The following is a 25704-nucleotide window of genomic DNA, read 5'->3' as shown; positions in this document are numbered from 1 at the left end:
TGAACTTTTGGTATCTGCTTTCCTCTGAGGACACATGATTAGGGAAGGTGGCCCTATCCCTGGGTCCCTAGAAGGTCTATCAGTCTTGGTAATTCTGTTTCTTTTTTGAGACTTGAGAAGAAACAACTGATTCAATCACCACTGACCCCACTGGCTGTATAATGATAGACACAAAAGCACATGCATGGCTTTCAAAACTGTATGGTAGGTAGAAGAAAGCAAATCTCTTTCCCTAAAAATACAGACTATGTAAATTCACTTACATGAATTTCAAGAGCAGGCAAAACTATCTGAGAGTGGTTTAAATCAGAAAGGTTTGGGGGTAAACCCAAAGGTTTGATTCAAAAGAGACATAAGCGATCCTTTCTTTAGGAGTGATGGAAATATTCTGCTTTGTTTGGGGTAGTGGTCACATGGGTGTATACAGATGTCAAAACTTAGTAACTGAGTGCTTAATATTTGTGTATTTTACTCTATGTTATTTAAACACACATACATACACAAAGAGGAAAAAGTGCCCTGAGGAGTCAGGACAGTGGGGACAAAATATTCATAGGTTTAAAATGACAGGTTAAGGACAAAACAAACTGTCCAGGCACCCCTGACGGCTCGGCCTGTTCCCACGCTCTAACGCTGGAGTCAGGGCAGGAGGAAAACCACTAGTGCTCATCGAGCACGACCAGGAACCTGGTGACTTTATGCGCGTGAAATCACACCCACCAAGAGCAGGTAGGGAGTCTGCCCAAGGCCACACTGTTAAATGACAGAAGCACACTCTTCTGATGCCAGAGTCTACACTCCTTCTATGACTCTGATTACTGTTCCTATACATTACTTTAACCCTAACAAAATGTTATAGGGTATTTTTCAGATGAAGCAACCAAAGCTCTGAGGAATTAAATAACTTTCCCAAGTTAATACAATGAGGGGGCAAAGGCAAGATTCTAGCCTAGCTGTGTCTGATCCCAAAACCAAAGTTCTAGGTGTCCCAAGGTAGACATTCAGGAGTGTTCTGGGCCATGAAGTATGGGATGGAAGGAGTGCCCAGATCCAAGGTCTCCCTTCAGAGAATGTGGGTGGGGGGCATATTTTGGGGCTTGCAAACTCTCCCATTTTTTGCCTTAATCTGAGTCACCTCCCAGGACTTTAAATTTTTTATAGTTTATAGAGAATATCTTGTTTGATCTTCTCAAGGTATAAAATACCATCATTTAATAAATAAAATACATTGTTGAGGGCCACACAGTCTATAAAAGAAGCTAGAATTCAAACCAGGTCTTCTTGATTCCCAAATCCCATGTTCTTTCCACTACAGTGTCCAAAGGACAAAAAGCAAAAAAGTATGGTAACTGTATGTCTGAAAAGGAAAATTGGTTCAACTGCCCTGGGACAAGGACAAGAAAGAAGGCTGTACTGAGTTATGAGAGATACAGGTCCAACGCTCCCTTCTTGTCAATGAGTGAACACAAAATATGGGGGAAAAGAGTATAAGGTACTTACGGAACACGTAAAGCTATAGCTATGTGACAGTCACCAAGTCTTTTAAAGATTTCAGAAGTCAAATGTCATAGGTTTCACGAATACTAGGCCAATAAAAGCAACAACAACTGTACCAATTCTCCAAATCAAGGAGGCATGAGAAAGCCATTCTATTCTATAAAAGGAGTCACCGGTGTGTGGGGAGGCCACGGGACACCGGTGTCGCCGGTGTGCGAGGGAGGCCACAGGAGTCGCCGGCGTGCGAGGGAGGCCACGGGACTCGCCGGTGTGTGAGGGAGGCCACGGGACTCACTGGTGTGTGAGGGAGGGCACGGGAGTTGGCTGATGTCCACAGCAATTGCTCAGGCAAAGTAAAGAGAGAAACAAGATTAGAATGTTCTGAACATGTACCCTCTTTCTTTGCTCAGTACCTGTTATGGTTGTACTTGCCCCAAAATGAGAGCTGCAGGTGCTCTGCTTAATGGACTGAAGTGTCAGTTGGGCTTCACTATATTTTTATCCGCTTCTCTACATTCTTGGCCAAAAATGCCCATTTTGTTTCCTTGAGCAAAACAGAACAAATCATATTTCCTCCCCCTTCAAACAAAAAGCAGCAGTGCCCCAACAGTGGAGTGCCTCTACTACTTGCATTTTCTTTAAGCTTCACCACAGTAATGCCACTATGCAGAAAATAACACACAATTTTAGAAATGGAAGACTTTGAAAGTTCACACTGTCTTTTCCCACAACCTGGCAAAACTGCTCCCAACTAAACCCAGACAAGACATGCTAGGAAAGAAAACAAAACAAAACAAAAGATCACAATTTACCTATTGCTTACGGCATTTCAAGACGCCTTCTCTTGCAAACGTAAACACCACGCAGCTTAAGTGTGCACTGTCCGCTGTGATGAACTCGGAGGTCAACGTTACCACCTGTGAGGTGGAGAGGGCACCTAAGCCAACAATTCAGTTTTAAAATAATCTTTCAAAATCTAAAACTGAATGTGAGTGTGGACAGAGAAATAAGGTAAGAATAATCTAATTTCACATGAAGGAACTGGAAAACTTTAAGAATCATCACTCTTTAAGTCTCCACTACAAAGGAGAGCCTGCTGCTCATTCCCCAATATCCAATCACCTCTTCCTTAATACAACTATTGATTTTCAGTTGGGCACAGTGCTGACTGTAAAAATGTTACACATATTCTAACTTTCATTATAGCTAAAAACAAGTGTGTGACTAGGTTCTGATCCATGGGATATAAGTAGAAACAAGTATTATTGTGGCTGGATTGTGTCCTCTCAAAATTCACAAGCTGAAGTCCTACCCACCTCCCTACCCCCAGTACTTCAGAATGTGACTGTATTTGGAGACAGGGCCTATAAAGAGGTGATTAAATTAAAATAAAGCCTAATCTGGCTGGTATCCTTACAAGAAGAGAAACTGAAACATAGAGAGAGATATCAGAGGTGTGTGGGCACAGAAGAAGAATCATGGGGGGCACAGTGAGCAGAGACCGTCTGGAAACCCAGGAGAGGCTTCAGGAGAACTCCAAGCTGCTGACACCTTCATCTTGCGACTTCCAGCCTCCAGGACTGTGAGAAAATAAATCTCTGTTGTTTACACACTCCTGTTTGTAGTATTTTGTTGCAGCACCCCCAGGAAACTAATAAAAATAGTAAATACAACTTGTATGAAGTATCCTTAATGGGAACGGATGGCCCTTCTTCACCCATCCCTGATTCTTGCTGTCTTGAATGCAGAAGTAAAGGTTGGCACTTCGTTCATCATCCGAGGCTGTGAGATGATAGGACTGAAAACCAACAGAAGAACCCTAACTCCTTGATGAGACCAACCCTGGACTGGACTGGCTACCTCTGGATTTCCTGAATGTAAGAGAAAGACTTTTTAAAATCTTATTTAAGATACTATTTAAGTTTTGCTGTAATTTATATTAAAAGCACACACACTCTCTTAAAAAATGATAAAAAATAATACCAGGTCATCTTACCTGCCTCCTGAGAAATCTGTATGCAGGTCAAGAAGCAACAGTTAGAACTGGACATGGAACAACAGATTGGTGTCAAAGTGGGAAAGGAGTACATCAAGGCTGAATATTGTCACCCTGCTTATTTAACTTATATGCAGAGTACATCATGAGAGATGCCGGGCTGGAGGAAGCACAAGCTGGAATCAAGATTGCCGGGAGAAATATCAATAACCTCAGATATGCAAATGACACTACACTTATGGCAGAAAGTGAAGAAGAACTAAAGAGGCTCTTGATGAAAGTGAAAGGAGAGAGTGAAAAAGTTGGCTTAAAGCTCAACATTCAGAAAACTAAGATCATGCCATCTGGTCCCGTCACTTCATGGCAAATAGATGGGGATACAGTGGTTGACTTTATTTTTTGGGGCTTCAAAGTGACTGCAGATGGTGACTGCAGCCATGAAATTAAAAGACGCTTGCTCCTTGGAAGAAAAGCTATGACCAACCTAGACAGCATATTGAAAAGCAGAGACATTACCAACAAAGGTCCATCTAGTCAAAGCTATGGTTTTTCCAGTAGTCATGTACGGATATGAGAGTTGGACTATAAAGAAAGCTGAGCTCCGAAGAATTGATGCTTTTGAACTGTGCTGTTGGAGAAGACTCTTGAGAGTCCCTTGGACTGCAAGGAGATCAAACCAGTCCATCCTAAAGGAGATCAGTCCTGAATATTCACTGGAAACACTGATGCTAAAGTTGAAACTCCAATACTTTGGCCACTTGATGCAAAGAACTGACTCATTGGAAAAGACCCCGATGCTGGGAAAGATTGAAGGCAGGAGAAGAAGGGGACAACAGAGGATGAGATGATTGACAGCATCATCAATTCAATGAACACGAGTTTGAGCAAGCTCCAGGCGTTGGTGATGGACAGGAAAGCCTGACATGCTGCAGTCCATGGGGTCGCAAAGAGTCAGATATGACCGAGTGACTGAACTGAACTGACTGTAAGGAAAAGGCTGAGCATCATTAAAGGGTGAGTTAGGGATGGCTTCCCCTTCAAGGATCACTGCCTTGTTGTGGCGAAGGGGTGCGCATAAGTCTGTAAAGCTATGAGCCACGCCGTGCAGGGTCAACCAAGATGGACAAGTCATAGCAGAGAGTTCTGACAAACGTGATCCACTGGAGGAGGGAATGCAAACGCTCTCAGTATAACCATGAGAACCATGAGAATCTTGCATACTGGGCTTCAGCATCATGTGAACCAAGAACTTCCAGATGTCCAAACTGGGTTTAGAAAAGGAAAACAACTAGAGATCAAGTTGCCGACATTCACTGGATTATAGAGAAAGCAAGAGAATTTCAGAAAAACACCTATCTCTGTTTCATCGACTACACTAAAACCTTTGACTGTGTCAATCACGAAAAACTGTGGAAAGCTGTTAGAAAGATGGGAATATCAGACCATCTTACCTGTCTCCTGAGAAACCTATATGCAGGTCAAGAAGCAGCAGTCAGAACCCTGTATGGAACAAGTGGTTGGTTCGAGACTGAGAAAGGAGTAGGACAGGACTGTCTGCTGTCACTGTTTAACCTATACACTGAGCACATCATGAGAAATCAAGATAGGCGGGAGAAACATCAACAACCTCAGATATGCGGATGATACCATTGTAATGGCAGAAAGTGAAGAGGAACTAAAGAACCTCTTGATGAGGGTGAAGGAGGAGAGTGAAAGAGCCGGCTTAAGACTAAAGGTTACAAAAACTAAGATCATGGCATCTGGCCCCATTACTGCACGTCAAATAGAAGGGGAAAACGTGGAACTAGTGACAGATTTCCTCTTCCTGGGCTCCAAAATCACTGCAGACAGTGACTGCAGTCATGAAATCAGAAATCAGAAGACTACTGCTTCCTGGCAGAAAAGCGATGACAAACACACCTAGACAGTGTGTTGAAAAGCAGAGACATTACTCTGCCAATAAAGGTCCGTGCCAGTGGTCATGTACGGTTGTGACAGCGGGACTGTACAGAAGGCAGAACGGCAAAGAATCGATGCTTTTGAACTGTGGTGCTGGGAAAGACTTCTGAAAGTTCCTTGAGCAGCAAGGAGATCAAACCAGTCACTCTTAAGGGAGATCAACCCTGAATATTCACTGGAAGGACTGAAGCTGAAGCCCCAGTATTCTGGTCATCTGATGTGCACAGGCGACTCACTGGAAAAGCCCCTGATTCCGGGAAAGATCTAGGGCAGAAGGAGAAGAGGGCGTCAGAGGGTGAGATGGCTGGAAGGCATCACCAGTGCAATGAACATGAACTTGGACAAACTCCAGGAGATGGTGAGGGACAGGGAGGCCTGGCGTGTTGCAGTCCATGGGGTCACAAAGAGTCGGACACGACTGGGTGACCGAATAACAGTAACAAGGGATGGCTTTCACAGTTCCTTCTTCTACCTGGTTACTCAGTCTTTTCAGGTCTTTACTCAGATGCCAGACCAGGGAGCTTTCTTCTGGTCACAGTAACTAAAATTACAAAATCCCAAATACTTCCCATTCTATTTTTCTAAGGCCTCCCCCACAAAAAGTTAGTCAGATACCAAACAGAGTTTTTGCTCCTCTCTGCTTAACAGATGAATTTGAAGTTTGGTTTTATTCCTCTGAGACAGAAAGTAACAGTGTGAGAAGTCCACAACTCACTTAGACTCAAATGGTTCAAAGGAGGGGAAAAGACTCATAGACCTTTTGAGGTCTCTCTCAATCCTTCAAATCTGTAAATAAATAAGCATGGGGACACTGGAGGAGAGAACGAGGCCCATCACAATTTCTCACGTATTCCTGACACAAATGCAAGAAGGAAAAAACAATACTCTTTTTTCATTTGCAAGATCTAGAAGGGGTATTTTCTTTATATGAATGAATCATTTTCAGTCATAAGGTACAGAGGAAGATCCATGCCATGATCTGCCGTGACAAGGAACTAATAACACTGAATTAAGTGAAATCTCGCTCTCTTTTATGTTGATAAACATGAAAAAGCTAGAGAAGTGAAGATGGAGTACTCAGAAGCTGGTCCCAGATCATGCTCCAACACCAGACCAAATAATGTGCAATATAACATTTACATGGACTACCGTATCAGAGTGGGAGAGAAAGAAGAAAAAAACAAGAAAAAAAAGCTGCCAATTTCTGACTCAGCTCTAAAGCTACCAAAATAAGCGAGGCAGCTTCAGCTATCAAGACAAATCTCCGCCAGTCTAGAGTTTGACTTAGACTTGGCATAAGCCCAATTGACTGCAGCAGCAGCTCAATTCACAGACAGGTGCAAGGTGTTTCCCACCATAGTTTCTCCCAGTCAAATCAAAGCAAGAAGATAATGTATTATGACAACTGTTTACATTAAGCAGCAAATTTTGAAAGGGAAGAGAAAACCACCTTATACCATTCTTGAAACAATTTAGTTCACAACTCTATGTACAGTATTGATGTCATGTATCACTGAATAAATGAATTCTGCAAGGTTAAATGATGATGTATTTATGTTCTAACTGCTCATTGGCCCAGGGTCAGCCAATCTGATCCAGGAATCCATGGCAACAGGCTCTATCACTAAGAGCTACAAGATGATATTCCCCTTGCAGCCACTTCTTTTTTTTTTTTAATAAAACATTTTCCATAGAAACTGCTGCAAATATTGTCAAAGAATAGTCTTCATAGGCAAATAAGAAATGCTGATACACTAAAAATTAATAGTAGGGGGAAAAAAGTGAATAGCAGTGACAATGAATCTATGCAAATAACAAGGGATCTCCCAAACTCCAGAAATTGTCTCTTGTTTAGCTTCAAAGAAATTCAGGAATCTTTGCACTGTGAAAACTCATCAGTAGGAAAAATTGTGGGATTAGTATAAGTAAAGTGCCTAGCTGAAATTCCAATATTGAAGTGTCCTCTGCCACAATGTATGGAGAAAGTTAAACATTTTAGGACTGCTAATCACTGTAATGAAACTGTGTCATCTGCTGACATGGATAGACTTAAGTGACTATCACAGAGAGTGAAGTAAGTCAGAAAGAGAAAAATAAATATCGCACATTAATGGAATCTTTAAAAAATGATACAGATGGTCTTATCTGCAAAGTTGAAACAGAGACCCAGACACAGAGAACAAACTGTATGGATGCCAAGGTGGAAAGGGGTGGGCGGGATGAACTGGGAGGTAGAGACTGACATATAACACAGCTATGGATAACACAGGTAGCTAAGGAGCACCTACTGTGTAGCACAAGGAGCTCAACTCGGTGCTCCGCGGTGACCTAGGTGGGAAGGAAATCCCAAAAAGAGGGGTGTATGTACAGGTGTAACCGATTCACTTTGCCGTACAGCATAAGCTGACGCAGCAGGATAAAGCAGCTATATTCAAAAAATATCCTCCCCACCTCTGTAAGAGGGCTTCCCAGGTGGCTGAGTGGGTTTGATCCCTGGGTCAGGAAGGTCCCCTGGAGGAGGGCATGGTAACCCACACAAGTATTCTTGCCTGGAGAATCCCATGGACAGAGGGGCCTGGCTGGGGGCCTGGGGTCACAAAGGGGAGGACACGACTGGAGCGATGGAGCACAACTTCTGTACATTTCCCACTTTCTTTGAAATGTTAAAGTGAGCATCAAAGTCTACAGATTTCAGGCTCTTGTCTTCCATATTCTCAAATCACAGTTTATACAGTTTCTGTAATTCTGTATCTGTACTCTTTTCAACACTCCCCTCCCCCATCGCCCTCCACTATCCGTAGAAAACAAATTGCTGTCCAAATGAGGAAATGCAGTAGTTTCTGTCCCCCACTCCCAATTCTGTAGCTTTGCTTTCCATGGTTTCAGTTACCCAGTCAACTGTAGTCCAAAAATATTGAATGGAAAACTCCAGAAATAATTCCTAAGTGCTGTTCTGAATAGCATGATGAAATCTCAAGCCACCCTACTAAGTCCTGCCCAAGATAGGCATCACCCCTTTGTCCATCATATCCCATCAGTTATCCCCTATCAGTTACTTAGCAGTCTTCTCAGTTATCAGATCGACTGTCACGGTATCGCAAATGCTAGTGTTCATATAAACCTTATTTTACTTAATAATGGTCTCAAAACACAAGTAGTAATGCTGGCAATTTGGATATGCCAAAAAGAAGCCATAAAGTGCTTCCTTTAGGTGAAAAGGTAAAAGTTCTCAACTTAATAAGGAAAAACAAACAAACAAACACGCTGAGGTTGCTAAGAATTAATCTTCTGTGAAATTGTGAAAAAGGAAAAATAAATCTGTGCTACTTTTGCTGTCACACCTCAAACTGTAAAAGTTATGGCCAGTGTATTGTAAGTGCTTAGTAGTTAAGGTGGAAAAGGTATTACATTTGTACGATAAGATATTCTAAGAGAGAAAGAAAACTTTTCCTAATATAATTGCCCTTGTTAATCTCCTACTATGTCTAGTTTATAAATTAAACTTTCTCATACGTATGGATGCCTAAGAAAAAGTACATAGTCTATACAGGGCCTGGTACTATCCAGGTTTCAGGAATCCACTAGGGGATCTTGGAACATATCCCCCGTGGATAGGGAAGATCCACTGTAATACATTTGCTCCTCACAGTCCATATGTCCCAATTCCTTCACCCTCAGTTGCAGATCTCCTTGAAGTAAAGAGGATTCAAGACAATTATAAACTAGATACGGAGACTAGACCAAAAAGCACAGCCTTCTCCCTAGTGGTGCTCATTAATATTCTAAAACCCACCTGATGTATTACAAGATATCCCCCTTTCCTCACATGCTTTTTGCTAGTAACTGATACAAAATCTCTGTAATAAGCAACTCTGGGCCATATCTTTTGGCATATGGAGGTAAATGAACCCTAACAAGTAGACAGAATCTGAGGTGTCAGGGTAGAAATTTAGCTGGGAAACTGTACATTTTCATTTGGTTCACACTGTTGGGTTTTTGGTTTTAACAGTGGTAAAATACACATAACATAAAAATTACCATTTCAATAATTTTTAAGTGTAAATTTCAGTAGTATTAAGTACATTCACATTATTATGCCTTCTGGAAAGAACATGGCCTAGGCATACAAGCCATGATGTTAAGACTACAGTCATTTTTTCTGTGACTATTTACTAAACATGTATTTACTGCATAAGTTACATATTAAGAACTACAGATATTATGAAGAATAAATAGTCAAATTTTAAGAATATCTGACACTGCTGCCCAGTAAAAATAGCCACGGGTATTTCCAGAATGGTTTTCATGTGCTGAAAGTAGCTTCTTAGATGCACATCTCAGGTCCCAAGCAAGTCCAAAGCAGACGGAAGTTCTACATTTCTTTTTTTATCATCAGCTGAGTTCCAAGAGGTCCATAAGAGTGGACTAACATGAAAACCAACAGAAATTCTTAACTGTTTCAAGCTTCCTAAGACTTTTTAAGGAGACAACCCAGAAACAGGGGATAAAAGCAACCTGTAGTGGGACTCATATAAATTATATCAAAGCTAAAAAAATTTTAAATCACTGCAGAAAAATCATTACCAGGCCCCTGCTACATGAGTTTCCTTTACACCTTCATATGAGAACACCGAAACACTTCACTCTGGTCCTAAAGGTTGTTTTGTTTTGTTTTGTTTTAATATCCTAGGCCAGACAAAACGCTACATGTCTCACTGATGCTCCTGTCCGATATGAAAGGGTTCTGATCCAGGAGGTGATCTTCCTCAGTACATAGGAGCTATTGTTTATCAAGCATTTACTGCATTCTAAACACTATGCTTAGGAATTTACACGTCATCATTTATTTTCACTTTAACAAATTCTGAAATTTTACTTTCAGATGCTAACAGAAAGACTTTTATGACTGGAGAAGTACTATAGGCTTTATGGGCTTCCCTGGTAGCTCAGCTGGTAAAAGAATCTGCCTGCAATGCAGGAGACCCTGGTTCAATTCCTGGATTGGAAAGTTACCCCTGGAGGACAGCATGGCAACCCACTCCAGTATTCCTGCCTGGAGAATCCCCATGGACAGAGGAGCCTGGTGGGTTACAGTCCATGCGGTCGCAAAGAGTCGGACACGACTGAGCGACTAAGCGCACACATAGGCTTTACACTTACAGAAAAGACACACGAGTAGAAATAGAAAAGAAAAATCACCCATATTCTGCAGCTCAGAGATAACTGCTACTAATAACAGTGTTTTGAGGTATGCTTTTTAAAACTTGGTCTCCATATTCAAATGGAATTTGGATGTTCAGATACATCTGGATGTTTCTACGCCTAACAATTTTTATGTAATTTACATTATACAGAACATTTTAAAAATACCATGCTTTTTTCTACTACTAGAACTGTTACCATTTCTACCATTATTAATTACTTTTACCAATTATCCAGTATTCTACTACATACTGGTACCATGATTTATTTACCATTTCCTTCTTACTGGATATTCAGGAAGCTGTTTATTTTTATAATAAAATAAGACTGTGATGGGTATCTGTGCACCTACATCTTTATTCACATTTCTCATCAACGCCCTAGGATAAATTAATAGGGAAGAAAGAAAACTTTACATATAAAGCTATTTTCTTCACAGTAAATGTTACATACATTACTAGCTATCGTCAGTGTACACTGGTAGTTTAGAGAGCAATCCAAAAGGGGGAAGCCTCAAAAACCACAAAAGAGTAATACTCTTAAGTTTTTAACATAAAATTAAAAGAAGGTAAACAGACATGGACATACTGGCTATTTTAATATTTGTGATTTGATATTTGGTCCATTTATGATCCTAGAATTTTTTTAACATGGCAAAGGAAAGAGTCACTTACCATCTTAAGGAAGCTATCTTAAAGGTTTCACATGAATTAACTCTTAATCTTCAAAACAATCCTAGGAGATGGATACTATTATTATCTTCATTTCATGTATTTTACGTATGTAGAAATGGAGCAGTTAAGTAATCTGTCCAAGGTCACAAAACCAGCAATTGGCATACCTAGAATCTGAACTCAGGCAGCCTAAATTCAGAGTCCAAGCATTTAGCTACTGTCTATGCTTTTCCAAAAAAAGAAGTTCCTAAACAGGCTACAAATCAGTGAGTGTAGGTGGGCTAGGGGTACTTCCCCAATGGCTCAGCAGAGTAAAGCCTGCAATGCAGCAGACAGGGGAGGCACCAGTTCGATCCCTAGGTCAGGAAGATCCCTTGAAGGAGGAAAATGGCAACCCACTCCAGTATTTCATGGACGGAAGAGCTTGGAAAGATACAGTCCAAAGGTTAGCAGAGTCAGACATGACTAAGCGACTAACCACACATACCACAGGTGGGGTAGGAGAGGAGAACTTCTGAGAGAAGTATTTACAAGGTAACTTCTAGACACAGAAACAGTCCCTCTCAATTTTGCGGCAAAGTTCTTCCAACATATATTTTAATTATCACAAACAAGGTAATGCTAAACATCTTTTCCAAAAGCAGTTTTTGATCTTTTCCTTTCCTTGGGGGGATGGGAGAAGTGAGTGAAAAAAGGATAAAAAGAAATAAACCTTATTTCAACATTTTTTCACAGCTTTTCTTTCCTAGACCTTTTCTAAAATCTTGATGGTTAGAAAACAAAGATTAAATAAGAAGGTACTTTTAGTTGAAACAAAAAGATCTCTCAGTAAATTTTCCAATGCTAATGCCGGAAACATTAAAGAAAAACTTTCGGCCTATCCCACCCACTCCCAAATGGAAGGAAAACCAAGTTAACAGAACCGTCATCTTTTAACTTCACAGCAGCTTTCTTCCCCCTCAAAGGCTATTCCTGTCCTCGGTGCGGACGGGGAACTGCTCCCAGTGACGTCAGAGCAGTCTCCTGGCAACCATTAATGAGGGTTGTCCACCACGGGGGTTTCCTGAAAAGCTAGCAAGAAATTATCCACATATCTGCTGCAACCTTTAGATGCAAGGATGTGGTGGAATTTCTATTAACCCTTATAGCCCTGGTCTCTTGCAAGCTTCTAAATAGGTTATTCTTTCAGAATGTTCTTGGCTTAGCCAAGGACAGTATTTCTTTACTTACCCCTACTTATCTCCAAATAAAATTAGAATTTTGTTAGTTTGAAATATTCATGGCTGTAATAAATATTAATACAATTGAACTACCATAAAAATAGGACTGTATAATATAAGCTAAAAGCAGCTTTTACTCTTTTCACTTCACACGGAGAACTTAGAATAAATGAAAGCACAGAAGAGAAAAGAAGATCAGGGTAGAAAATAAGCCAGCAAGTTCTTAAAGGCACTTTTCAACACACTGTACCACACACATATTGGATCCAAATACAGGCAAACCTAAAATATTCCTAGGCTCTAATCTACTGTAAATTTTTCACATTGGTCTCTGCAGGCAGCTCTCCAGAGATCAGATTATTAAAATAGAGTTGCATAAAGAGAAAGTAGAAGTCCAAAAACTTAACCCAAAAAAAGGTAAGTTTTTAGATGCACACCTAAGAATATAACAATTTCTTCCTAAATCTTTGCTTTAGCTTCATACATTCAAACTGAGAGTTTCACTCTAAGTACTGTGGCAAGCAATTTTATACAACTATCTACTTTTGAGGTCTGAGAAACAGTGTACAAACCGCCTGCTCAGGACCAGGGCAAATAAGGTAGAAAAATTTCAAATTCCAAAACCCAACCTAGAATTACTCAAGTTTGGTAGGTTCAAGAAATCTCTTTATGAGCCCCCTTTCCATTCCATACTTAGAAAAGGCTATTAAGTAAAATTCATTAGCAGCAGGACCTAAAGGGTTAATTCAGGCACTCTGCTTCAGCAATCCTGACTTTGGGCTCAGCCTATTCTAAAAGGAAAGAAACAAAATAGCATCCCTGTCATTACAGCATCCCACTCTGGCTTCAGTTCTGTTCAACGGTACCCAGTTATCATCAAGGCATAGATGGGAGAACGCACCGCTTCAGATGGATTTTTCTTCTTCCTCCTCTGTCCCCTCCCTTTCAGGAGAAAAAGACTGCAAACAAAACCACTACGTCACTGGAGAAAGAGGGAATCCCATCTCTTCACCCTTTAGGAACCAAGGGCAGCAAACAAACAAACCAATTGTGAGAAACAAACAGGGAATCCAAAGCAAGAGGCAGCCAACCCTCAGGAAATCCTGTGACGGTCTCAATGTCACCAGGCGTGTTCCACCAAAAGGCTGAATACATTCTCCTTAGAGGTTCATGGTCAAAAAAGCTTCCTAGACACAGCAAAGGCGATATGTTTCTTTTTAACACATTTAACGACTAGGGGACAGTTATGTAAAGACATAGGACAGAGACATATTTACCACCTGGGTGTGGGCAGCTGTGGAACGACACAGTGAAAGGTGTTTACAGGGGATTCCCTGCTTCTGCAATGTGCGTCAACAGCATCACCGAAAAGAACAGAAACCACCACTACTCTCATCAGCTAAATCTGAATGAAGCATCACTTGAGATAGCCATAGAAAAGGTAGAATCTGACTACGGAAAAGTTCTAGCACACCTAATTTTTAAAATATTTTAAAGATAAAAAACAAAAATCCTCACAAACTTAACACTTGAAAATTATCTTATTTCCCTAAATGTATTATACAGTTAAATTGGCCAAGATACAAAAGATATCTTTCTAGCTTTTCCACTACCCAGTCTGTGGAGTTCAAGGACTTTTATATAAAAGAGAGAAAATTATCCAAAACTCACCCCAGACGGATCTGCACTTAAACCAACAGCGAGCTCATATTATTAATGGAGACCTCATTGTAAGAATCTGTTCTGCCGGAATTTTGCCGGAAGAAATTCCTTCTGGGAAACCTGTGCCTCTTCCCCCGCCCACAGTCCCCTCCCACCCCCTTCCCCCTTGAATGAAACGCTACTGATCCTGCTGCGGCGTCTCTAGCAAGCTAATTGCTCTGACAAGCAGCTCTGAAGCAGACCACGGCCCAGCTGTTCAGAGGGATGTCACCCAGAGCTCTGCCGACAGTCACACTCACGTGTGCGTGCGCAGGGACACACACACAGGCTACACAAGCGCCCCTTCCACCCCCTCGGCTCGCTCATTCAGGCACTCCAGTGACACGCCAGCTTCCACGCTGCTCGGGGGGCAGGTTTTAAAGACACAGCACCAGCTCTTCTCTGCCACATATGCTGAGATGCCAAAACAGTCTTATTAGAGAAGAATAATGAGTTGCGGATGTGTACTGAATTATAAGTTCACATTTAAACTTATTTTCCCTTTTTCGCACCTGCAAAATAACTGAAGTCAGAGAAATGGTCTTTGCCTAAAAGCTACTGGGCTGGACTTTAGAAACTAAGGGCAAATCTATATAAAAACAATTTTCTTTTCAGCAAGCTATATTTAGTAGTCATTTTTCAGTCTGAACACAGGACACTAGCAGCTATCTCTTCCTTCTCCCATATCTGCCCCCAGAATGATGGGGGAAAGCCTGGCTATTAGTGGGTGTAATGAGGAAACCACGCAGGCATCTTACTAACAGACTGGTGAGGAAGAAGGAGAGCACAGCGCCCGGTGGAGACGAGGATAAAAAGACGAGAACGAAGCGGCACAAGAGGCCCCGGGAGGGAAGGGCAACAGCTCCTGAGAGCACGCATGACGCTGGGACGTAATTTTTAAGAATTATAAATTTTAAAAAATTAGGTCCTAATTTTTAAGAGCCTAACTAAAGGGAATAGGCAAGTAATAGACATTATAGGTGGTGCAAGGTCTGCAAAATCACAAAGTAACATATAAGTGGGTTTCAGACATCCTGAGAAAAACAATAAAATCTGTCACAGAGACACAACTAGTCAGTCATTCATACAAACATCTGTTCTGTGTTTGGGTTCTCACTACAGGCCAAACACTACGATGCGCTCTAGGAATATAAGATAAATAAATTAAAGGTCATATGGAAGAAGGAAAGAAAGGGAGGATTCTGGTTTTCACTCTGAATGACATGAGAAGCCACCATGGATTTTGGAAAAGCTGATCCTGAAGGGCCAAGTGGACCACAAAAAGGAGTCTGGCTTTCACACTCAGTGAGATGAGAGGCCACTGCAAGTTTTTAAGAGGAGAAATGGCAGGTTTCTGACCTATATATATATATATATATATATTTTTTTTTTTTTTTTCCTGCCTCCAAATTTTTGTTTGAGAAGTTTCTAACATACAGAGAATTTGCAAAAATAGTACAAGTCACCCAGATTCACATACAGGTTTAGTACATACGTGCTATAGTATGTATACATTATTTTCAGAACTATTTGAGATGTTCTCATAATGACCTTCATACCTAAAATAATTCACCATGTATCTCCTAACAGTTTTATCTGGGAGACCCAGGCTCACTCCCTGGGTTGGGAGGATCCCCTGGAGAAGGAATGGCAACCCATTCCCGCACTCTTGCCTGGAGAATCCCATGCAGAGAGGAGCCTGGTGAGCTACAGTCCATGGGGTCACAAAGCGTCGGACACGACTGAACAACTAACACAGACGCAAACCCCCTATGAGTTAATGGGCAGTGTACATGCAAAGCAGATCTAAGTGGCACTGCAAAAGCTAAGAAAACTGAAACCACTTTCGAATCACCATCCACTGGAGGCTGGACAGAATTTGCAAGCTGAACCCAACCAGGTCAAGTGTCTGCTAGAATAAAAGTCAACATTCGCCACAGCATTTAACAAGATCCAGATCCTTATAATATTTAAAAATTTCAGGATATGATCCAAAATTACTTAGAATACAAAGAAGCAAAATAATCTCAATCTGCATAGGAAGAGAGATGAACAGATGTAACATGGAGTTGACATATATGAAGAAATTATGACAGCTATCAAATCATCTATTAAAAAAATGTTGCCAAAATGTAGAGAAATCACTCCTGAAACTAACAGAATCTTTCAGGAAAGAAATAGAGGCTATAAAAAGGAACCAAATGGAAATTTTAGAACTAAAAAATAGAGCAACAAAAACATAAACACTCACTTGATGAGTTCAATAGCAGAACAGAAATGAGAGGAGTCAGTGAATCTGAAGACAAATCAAATTCCAATTGAAGACAAATCAAATTTCAATAGAAATACCAAATATGAATCAATATCAAATATGAACAATAAAGAGAAAAAAGACTAAGGCAGGAAGAACAGATTATCACAGGCCTGTAAAATAATACAAAAAAGCCTAATATGTGGGCTATCAGTATCCCAGAAGCAGGGGAGAAAGTGAGGTGAAACAATTTAAGAAATAATGGCTACAAGCTTCACAAACGTGACAGGAGACATAAACCTACAGAGTTAAGAAGCTCAGAAATCCCCAAAAAGGACAAACACAATAAAACCCACTCCTGGATTTATCACAATCTAACAGGTTAAAAACTACAGACAAAGAACAAATCTTGGAAAGCAGTAAGTCAGAAATGAGGCAGGACTTCCTAAGGGAACAATGACCTGAATGACTGCATATTTCTCATCAGAAACTATTAAGACCAGAGGAAGTAGAATAACATGCTTAAAGTGCTTAGAGGAAAGAACCATAAACACAGAATCATATGTCCAGAGAAAAGACCCTTAAGTAATAAAAATGACAAAAGACATTCTCAGATGAAGAAAAACTAAGAGAACTGTCAGCAAACCTACTCTAGAATGACCAAAGAAGGTCGTTCAAAAAAGTGGGAATCAATACAATAAGACTTGGAATACCAGCAATGAGGGAAGAAAAACAAAAATGCTAAATGTCTAGTTACATATAATATTCTTCTCCTATTTAGTTCTTCAAAACATATTTTGATGTTTGAAAACAAGAACTGTAAGATTATCTCATTAAGTTTTCAATGTATGTAGATAAATATAATGGACAGGACAGCTGTAACATTAGAGGGGACAGGAAAGGAACCTGGAAAGATTTTGACATTCTAACGGAAATGATGAAATAGTAAATCTAAGTAGATTGTTAGAAGTTAGGTGTGCACAGAAAGGCTACCCACTCCAGTATTCTGGCCTGGAGAATTCCATGGACTGTATAGGCCATGGGGCCCCAAAGTCGGACACGCCTGAGAGACTTGCACTGCACACACACATACGTATACGTGTGTTTGTGTCTGCATGCGTGTTCTGAGAGAAAAGAGCAAGAGACAGATCCCTAGGGCGACCAATAAAAACTACACAAAGATAGCCAAAGCCTTAAAGACAAACATGAATGATTAAAACAGAATACTACAAAATGTCTAAATGACTCAAAAGGCAGGAAGAGGGGATCCTCAGTTTAAAAATAGAAGCAACAACAAAAACCAAATTAGTTGGTACACCTAAATCTAAAATATCTGTAATCACATTAAATGTAAATGATCTAAAAATACCAATTAAAGAGAGACTGTTCAAATAAATTACAAAGCCACTTCAAACATAGTGATATAGGTGAGTTAAAAGGAAATGGAATAAACTATTCTGTATGATACTTTAATAGTGGATACATGACATGCATTTGTCAAAACCCAGAGAACTGTACAATACAAAGAGTGAAACCTAAACTACAGACTTTAGTTAACAATAACACATCACCATTGGCTCATCAACTGTAACTCATGTACCACAGTAAAGCAAAATGGTTATTAACACATTATTGACTAGAGATGTATGAATATGTCTTTTATTACCCAAATGTTACTGACTGGAGATTTTTCAATATTCCCTTACGTGACAAATTGCCAGCCACAGGCATTAGTTTCTGAAAAATCCCCCAGTAAATAATGTGTTAACAGGGAAACCATGCGTCTATTGGAGAAGAATGACATATGGGAACTCTGTGTACTTTCTGCTCAATTTTTCTGTAAACCAAAAATTGTTCCAAAAAATAAACTCTATCAATTTAAATTTTAAAAGGTTGAAAAAGATACACTATACAAATACTAGCCAAAAAAAGCTGGAAGGGCTAAATCAATATCAGACAAAGTAGACTCCAGAGCAAAGAAATCACATTGATAAAGAATATTACATAATTATAAAAAGGGACAATTAACCAAGATGACAACAATTCTGAACGTCTACCAACACAGCTGCATAATAACAAAACAAAAACTAATAACTGAAATGAAATATTGTTGTTGTTGTTTAGTTGCTAAGTCACGTCTGACTCTTTTGTGACCCCATGGCCTGCAGCCCACCAGGCTCCTCTGTCCGTGGGATTTCCCAGGCAACCTCTGGACTAGGTTGCCATTCCCTTTTCCAGGGGATCTTCCCAACCCAGGGACTGAACCCATGTCTCTTGCACTTGCAGGCAAATTCTTTACTGCTGAGACCCAGGGAAGTCCTGAAATGAAAAACAGGCATGCATAATTACAACTAAATATTTCAACACCCCTCTTTTAGGAATAGACAGAACCATCAGATCAAAAATCAGCAAGGATACAGGGTTTCCCTGGTGGCTCAAGGGTGAAGAATCCGCTTGCCAATGCAGGAGACACCAGTCTGATCCCTGGTGGGGAAAATCCCACATGCTGCAGAGCAGCTAGGTCCACACGCCGCAGCCCCTGCACCTGTGCTCAAGAGCCCGGGAGCGGAAACAACTGCGCCCGTGCGCCACAGCTACTGGTTCAGCTGCCTAGAGCCTGTGCCCACAACAAGAGCAGCTAATGCAGTGAAGCCCCATCACTGCAACTAGAGAGTAGTCCCCACTTGGAACAACTAGAGGAAAGTCCTCACAGCAATGAAGACCCAGCACAGCCAAAAATAAATTTTTAAAATTACTTAAAAAAATTAGCAAGGATACAGAAAGAACTGAATAAAATCATCAAACAACAGCATCGAGTTGACATTTACAGAACACTCCAACTATAAACAAAATGCATATTCTTTTCAAGTGCTCATGAAACATCACCAAGATAAACCATATATGCCAAAGCATAAAACAAATTAAAAAAAAACAAAACCTGAAATCATACAAAGTATCTTCTCTGAAAGTCGTTCGGTCGTGTCCAACTCTTTGCGACCCCATGGACTGTACAGTCCATGGAATTCTCCAGGCCAGAATACTGGAGTGGGTAGCCTTTCCCTTTTCCAGGGGATCTTCCCAACCCAGGGATGGAACCCAGGTCTCCCACTTTGCAGGCGAATTCTTTACCAGCTGAGCCACAAGGGAAGCCATCTTCTCTCACCAAAATGGAATTAAGTTAGAAATCAATAATAAATATATAACAGGTCTATCTCCATACTTTAGGCTTCCAGTTTACGATGGTGGAGTCAAAGGACGTCTGCTCATCTCTTCCCATGAGAGCACCAAAGTCCGCAACTAGCTGTTGACCATCTATCAGGAGGATACTGGAACTGTATGTAACGGGAGGGAAAGCACAGGGCACAACTTTTGAAAGAATGACATGGCCCAAGGACACAACATAGCCTGAATAGAATCAAATGGGACCAAGACAGCAGACAAGACAGACCTGATCCTGAGTCAGCAAATGAACTGACCCACCCAGAGGTGACAGTTCCAAGGCACCAAGGAGGGGGCGGGGCCCACACCCAGGAAACCTCCCCTCCCCAAAATAGCTGGAATAGCCCTCCCACTCATTAGCACGAGAAACCACCCAGCCTATAAAAACTAACCAGGCCACTCTCACCCCGCATCCACTCCCTGCGACGGCCCACACTCTGTGCAGCTGCTTCTCTCTGTATCTGAGTAAATCCACTTGCCTATCACTTTGTCTCTCACTGAATTCTTTCTGTGATGAGACATCAAGAACCTGAGCTTCATTAGGTCCTGAAACCAGGTACCGTGGGTTTTGGCTGGGTTTGAGTCCCAATCTGTGGTAAATGGTTTCAGAATCCACCAAAAAAAGATACCCACGTCCAAAGGCAAAGAAAAAGCGGCCATAAGATGGCAGGAGGGACGCAATCATGATAAAATCAAATCCCATAACTGCAGGTTGGGTGATCCACAAACTGGAGAACAATAATAACAAAGAAGTTGTCCCACTGTTGTGAAGGTTCCGAACCCCACGTCAGGCTTCCCAGCCTGGGTATTTTGACAAAGAGAGTAGGAATCCCCAGGGAATCTTGTCCTTGAAGGCCAGCGGGATTTGATTACAGGACTTCCACAGGACTGGGGTAAACAGAGACCCCTATCATGGGGGGCACAAACAAAATCTTGCACACACCAAGACCCAGAGGAAAGGAACAGTGACCCCACAGGAGACTGAACCAAAACCACCTGCTAGTGTTTGGAGGGTCTCCTGTAGCAGTGAGGGTCCGCAGGGGCTCACCACAGGGGCAGGGGCATTGGCAGCAGTAGTTTGAGAAGGTCCCTCCCTGGCTTAAGTCCTCTTGGAGGTCACCATTAACCCTATCACAAAACCTGTAGACCCCAGGGCTGGGTCACCTCAGGCCAAACAACTCCCAGGGAGGGAGTGCAACCCCACCCATCAGCAGATAATTGGATTTAATCATATTTATTGAAGAAGGCCTTGCCCACCAAAGCAAGACCCAGTCCCTCCCATCAGGAAGCTTACACAAGTCTCTTGGCGTTCTCCATCACAGGGCAGACAGAAGAAGCAAGAAGAACCAGTCTTCTGTTTTTCTAAGACCACTCATAATAAAAACTGTCAACAAACTAGGAATAGAAAGAAATTTCCTCTTGTCTTTATATATAAAAAGCATCTGTAACAAACCTACAGACTGATGCCTACTCCCTTAGATTAGAAAAAAGGCAAGGTTGTCCACCACCACCACTGTTATTCAAAATCCTACTGAAAGTCCCAGCTAGTACAAAAAGCCAAGAAAAAGAAATGAAAGGCAAATAGATTGGCAAGGAAGAAATAAAATCTGTTTCCCATCACAAACAATATAATTGTGCACCTATAAAATATCAAGGAATTCATACACACACACACACAAAACCACTCCAAACCTAGAACTTGTAAACATTTTTAGATGCTTAGATCACAGGACATAAACTCAACACTGCCATGTCAATAAAATTTACATACACTAGCAAAGAGTAACTGAAAACCAAAGCTTAAACAACAGTATCATTTATGATTGTTACCCACCAAAATTAAATAATTAGGCATGTACTTTGGAAAACACGTAAGGGTCTGAATCCTGAAAACTACAAGACACTGAAGAAAAAAATGAGACCTGAATAAGTGGGGAGACATACCATTTTCTAGTCTGTCACAGGCTAGGAGAGTCAACACGGCACAGATGTCAATTCCACCCAAAGTGACCTACGGGTTTAGTTTAAGTACGTAAGCAACTGTTAGCCAGTCAGTCGTGCCCGACTCTTTGCGACCCCATGGACTGCAGCCCACCAGGTTCCTCTGTCCGTGAGATTTTCCAGGCAAGGATACTAGAGTGGGTTGCCATTCCCTTCTCCAGGGGATCCTCCCAACCCAGGGATCGAACCTGGGTCTCCTGTACTGCAGGCAGATTCTTTACCAACTGAGCTACAAGGGAAGCCCTATGGATTTAGTATAAGTCTACTCAAAATTCCAGCAGGATTTTTTGTAGACACAGACAAACTAATTCTAGTATTTATATGGACAGGCAAAAGAGCAAACTAGGGAAAACAACTTTGACGAACAAAGTTGTAGGAACTATATTTACCAATTTTAAGATTTACTATAAAGTTACAGTAATCAAGATGGTATAGAATTGGTGAAGGAAAGAACATACAGATGAACAGAACAAGAGAGTACTGAAACAAATCCATACAAACATAGTTTTTTTCACAAAGATGCAAAGGCAATTTAATGGAGGAAGTACAGCCTTTTCAACAAATGGTATAGAAGTCACTGTACATTCATATGCAAAATAAAAGAATACTGACTTTAACCTTATACTTACACAAAAATGAACTCAAAATGGATTGATCTAAATGAAAAATGTAAAATTTAAACGTTTATTAGAAAACATAGAAGCAGTAAATCTTTGTGACCTGAGCTTAGGTAAAGGGTTCTCTAAAGATACCAAAATCACAACACAAAAAAGAAAAAAATCAACAAGTTGGACTTTATCAAAATTAAAATCTTTTGTTTTGCAAAAGACACTGCTAAAAAAAAAAGATAAGCTACCAGATGGAAGAAAATATATGCAAATTATGTATCCAACAAATGATTTGTATTCAGAATAAAGAACTCTCAAAACTCAATGATAATAAAATAACCCAATTTTTAAATGGGCTAAGGTTTTAAATATAAAATACTGATACTTCTAGCAAAGATATGGGGCAACTGGAACTCTCATTGGTAACGCCACTCTGGATAGTAGTTTGGCAGTTTCTTATAGAGTTAAAATACACTTACCATATGACCCAGCAATCCCACTCCTAGCTATTTAACTTAGAGAAAAGAAAATCTACATTCATACAAAACCTGTGTAAGAATGTTTACAGCTGATCTGTTCATAAATGACAAAGAAAGAAAGGAAACAACCTAAATACCCTTCAATGAGTCAATGGATAAACTGTGGTATATTCATACAACTGAATTCTACAGTGCAATAAAAAGGAATGAACTAATGATACACACAACAACTTGGATGAACCAGGATATTAAGCTGAATGAGACCAGCCAGTATCAAAATGTTGTATATTTTGTGATTCCACTTACATGACGTTTTAGAAAAGTCAAAAATTATACGGACAGTGAACAGATCAGAAGCTGCCAGGCTCTGGGGATGAGGAAAGGAGACCAGCGACAAGGGGCAAAGGGACCTGTCTGAGGTGGTGGAATACGCTGCGTCTGGACTGTGGTGACAGTTGTAAGATGCTGTGTGTCTGTCAACATTTATAGAAATGTTCACTTAAAAAGGGTAAATGTTACTCGATGTAAAATTACCTTATAAACATGACTTTTATAAATAAGAAAAATAATCAAATAGGGGTAATCAATGACTGGAGGTATATAGATTGAACAAGAACAGTAGAATGTTGATGATTATTGAGGGGTACATGCGAGGATTTGTTATAATATTCTATATACTTTGTATTTTTTAAAGTTTTCATTAAAAAAAAAAGGTCAGGAGAACCAGTGAAGGAAACTGAGAAGCAGTGGCCAGTGAGATAGAAAACTGTGATGTTTTGGAAGCCAAACAAAAAAGCATTTCAAGGAGAAGGTTAGGTCAAAATAAGATGAGAATTTACAAGTGATTATCAGGTTTAGGAGTAGAGGGTAGCGGTAGTGAAAGCTTAAATGGAGTGGGGTTAAGAGAGAAAAAAGGAGAGAAATTAGTATTAGCAAGAACAGACAACTCTTTTAAATACTTTTGCTGTAAATAGAAATGAGGTGGTAGCCAGAGCAGGGAGATCAAAACGACGTTTTTTTAAGATGTGACAGATTGAAATATATCTGAATGTTAATATTCTTTGACAAAGTTTTTTTTTTAAAGAATCATCAGCTAAATATGGATGGAGTATGTTAAGACCTCCAGGTCATATTAAGTGATAAAAGCAAGTTACATTTCCCAAAATATTTTTGAGTGTTTTCTATGGTTCAGGCACTATTTTAAGCATTTCGAATGTTTTTCACTGAAATCTCATTCTTCAAAAGTGAACATTATATAAAATATCTGCATATAAAAATGTTCAAAAGCATTATTTATAATAGAGAAAAATCTAGAAATAACCAATAAAAGGAATTATAATAAATGATGACAAATTCAAATGAATGGACTTTATAGTTACTCTCATGCTGTGTTTGTAAATTTTTTAATGACAAAGGAAATACTTATGATAGCCTAGAAAAATCTTATGTAAAAGTAATTTATTATATATTATGATATTAACTATAAAAAATTTATGAAAAAATAATAAATTTTAAATAATATAACAAGTATCTTTCTCTAAGGAGATTATAGGTGATATTTGCTTTCTTTATATAGTTTTACTTGCATTTTCTAAAGTGTCTTTAATAAGCATGGCTTGACTCTGTAATCAGATATTAAAAAAACAGTCATTCTTGTACTGGACTACATGAGGTAACAGATGACGACGACAAGGAAATTAGGAAACTGGCAATTTTTAGGTCCCTCCAAGCTCAGCATCCAGAGAAGGCGATGGCTCCCCACTCCAGTGCTCCTGCCTGGACAATCCCATGCACAGAGCAGCCTGGCGGGCTGCAGTCCATGGGGTTGCTGAGTCGGACAGGACTGAGCGGCTTCACTTTCACTGTTCACTTTCATGCACTGGAGAAGGAAATGGCAACCCACTCCAGCATTCTTGCCTGGAGAATCCCAGGGACAGGGAGCCTGGTGGGCTGCTGTCTATGGGGTCGCACAGAGTCGGACACGGCTGAAGTGACCTGGCAGAGCAGAGCTGCTCAGTGCAAGAAGGCTTAAGTGTGAGCTTTACAAAACAAATCTTCAAAACTGACTTTAGAATTAACTGAATTTAGAATCTTAGCTGGGCTATAGAACGAGGATGAGCTCAGATCCTCGTAACTGTGAACAAAGCAAGTCAATAAGTTTTAACATGGACAGTATCATAACTACAGCAAAAGTCCTCTAGTTCTACACTGCATCACAAAAAAATTCAACAACAATAACAACAACAAAAATTCAACAACAGCACCTTCAAATAAAAATTAAGGAACTCACTGGTTCCCACAATCTGTTCAACTAAGAAGTTTAAACATATGGACCTTGTTTGGATCCATATTCACACAATTATAAAAAAAGATACCTTACAGACAACTGGGGAAAACCGAACATGAAATAAGTATTGGATGACATCATCATTATTGCTAATTTTATAAAATATGCAAATGGTATGGTAGTTATTAAAGTCATCATTAGTTGTAGACACATCCTGAATTATTTACAGGCAAAATGATGTGTTGATTTGTTTTAAGATAGTCCAACTTCAATAACAAGAATAACAAAAACCTGTGTTGCCTAGATATTGAATTCATGGTGGTTCATTAGACCATTCTCTAGTGTATTTATGCTTACATCTTTCATTAAAAAAAAAAAAACACTGAAAAGAAAGTTTACATGAGTGGGGAGAGTGAGGATTTAGATAAATTTCCAACAATTTTTCCCATATCTGGATGGCAAATAAGACATCAAATGTCTAAAGAATCCAAAACAATATGTAGAACAGGAAACTGGTGGTGATTCTGACAATAAAAATATGCTTATGTAATGAATAAGACATATTCTGAATTAAGTCATAAATAAGACTAAAAATCAATAGTGTTTTTCA

General features: G+C 40.1%; 1 protein-coding gene across 20 annotated transcripts in view; it reads right to left on the bottom strand.

Annotated features, from left to right (window-relative positions):
• The window catches only part of R3HDM2 (R3H domain containing 2), a 161072-nt gene that overhangs the window by 49566 nt on the left and 85802 nt on the right, over positions 1–25704 (bottom strand). For 15 of the 20 annotated variants that reach the window (XM_061131623.1, XM_061131731.1, XM_061131587.1 and 12 more), the window contains 2 exons: positions 2310–2414; positions 1671–1840 (listed from right to left, as the gene is read on the bottom strand). The exons of 2 other annotated variants lie outside the window; for them this stretch is intronic. The gene's annotated coding sequence lies outside the window, so the exon portion shown is untranslated. Of the gene's footprint in view, positions 1–1613; positions 1841–2309; positions 2415–2999; positions 3253–25704 lie in introns of those variants that run through there. 3 more of the 20 variants (XM_061131633.1, XM_061131615.1, XM_061131597.1) reach the window with 3 other exon arrangements.

This window comes from Dama dama, chromosome 3 (genome assembly GCF_033118175.1).
Source record: "Dama dama isolate Ldn47 chromosome 3, ASM3311817v1, whole genome shotgun sequence".
NCBI classification, from domain to species: Eukaryota; Metazoa; Chordata; class Mammalia; order Artiodactyla; family Cervidae; genus Dama; species Dama dama.
This window is presented reverse-complemented; position numbering and strand designations above follow the sequence as displayed.